Source organism: Chrysochloris asiatica, unplaced genomic scaffold (genome assembly GCF_000296735.1).
Source record: "Chrysochloris asiatica unplaced genomic scaffold, ChrAsi1.0 scaffold00046, whole genome shotgun sequence".
NCBI classification, from domain to species: domain Eukaryota; kingdom Metazoa; phylum Chordata; class Mammalia; order Afrosoricida; family Chrysochloridae; genus Chrysochloris; species Chrysochloris asiatica.
In genome coordinates, this window is record NW_006408564.1 from 17,793,368 (window position 1) to 17,794,570 (window position 1,203).

The following is a 1,203-nucleotide window of genomic DNA, read 5'->3' on the forward strand; positions in this document are numbered from 1 at the left end:
CTGGAAACAGACAAGGACCTTTCTCTATAGTTGGTGTTCTGAATCTGGACTTCTAGTCTCCAAAACTGGGAGAGAATAAATTTGTTTGTTAAAGCCATCACTTGTGGTTTTTCTGTCAGAACAGCACTGGGGAACTAAGACACATCTCTTGGCCTTAACGTTTTGGTGGCCAATTTATTTACAGGGTTGTCTGGATGGTGTTACTGTGCAGGGCAGAGAGGGAACAAGGAACAAGAGGACTACCCCTATGACATCAGGAAGACTTTTCAGGAGAACATGTAGGTACCATGTATTTCAAAGGCAAGGCTGGATCTACTCAAAATACTGGCCATGTTTTGAAATTGTCAAAACTGGTCAAAAGACCCACAAAGGCCGGGACTAGATCCTGGAGAATTTCTGTCCATTTCAGCTCTTTCAGGGTGGTCAGCGATGTATTTACAGCTGTCTGGTGATCCCAATGTGGGGTGTGGAGAGCAAGGGGAAGGGAAGCCCTGGCAAGAGAGCAAGAGAGGGGTAATTAGCAGCTGTGTGTGTTGGTTTTGCTGCCCCTGCAAGTAAGTGCTGAGCACTGCTTGGCTCCTACTCTGTGTGGTCCAGACAAACCTTGCACTCCAGCGTCGGGACACAAACTCTTCGTGAGTCCTTTGGCCTCAACACTGCTGACTTCTGTCAGGGACTGCTGGGATTATTTCTCTTGAGAGGCAGTGACCCTTTTGAAAACACCAATAGTTCTGAGACCCTGTCAAAGGCTTGGTGGACAATAAAAAAGAAAAGCAGAAAGTGGGCCCAAGAGTAGATCAAGAGATACTCACAGCAGGAAATAGCTTCTCATTCTTACAGAACGAGTTGACCCAAGGGAGGACAAGGGGTCAATAGATCAATTCAAATAAGAAATGGGAGCCAGGAACCTCCAAAGTGAAGAAACGGAAGGGTCAAACAAGGCAGGCAGGTTAGTAATTAAGAGCCTCAGGGACGTGGGGTTGGTTTACATATTGCTGGGCTGGTTGGAGTTTTTGCCATACCTTCATTTTACAGTAGATGCGCTGTGGGTTAATGCGATGGACTTCAAGGTCAATTTGAACTGCAAGATCGGTTTGAAGTATAAGGTCAGCAGTTCAAGCTCACCAGCTACTCCTATAGAGGAAACCCTATATAGGATCACTATGGGTCAGAACCAACTCAACAGCACTTAACAACAACAAC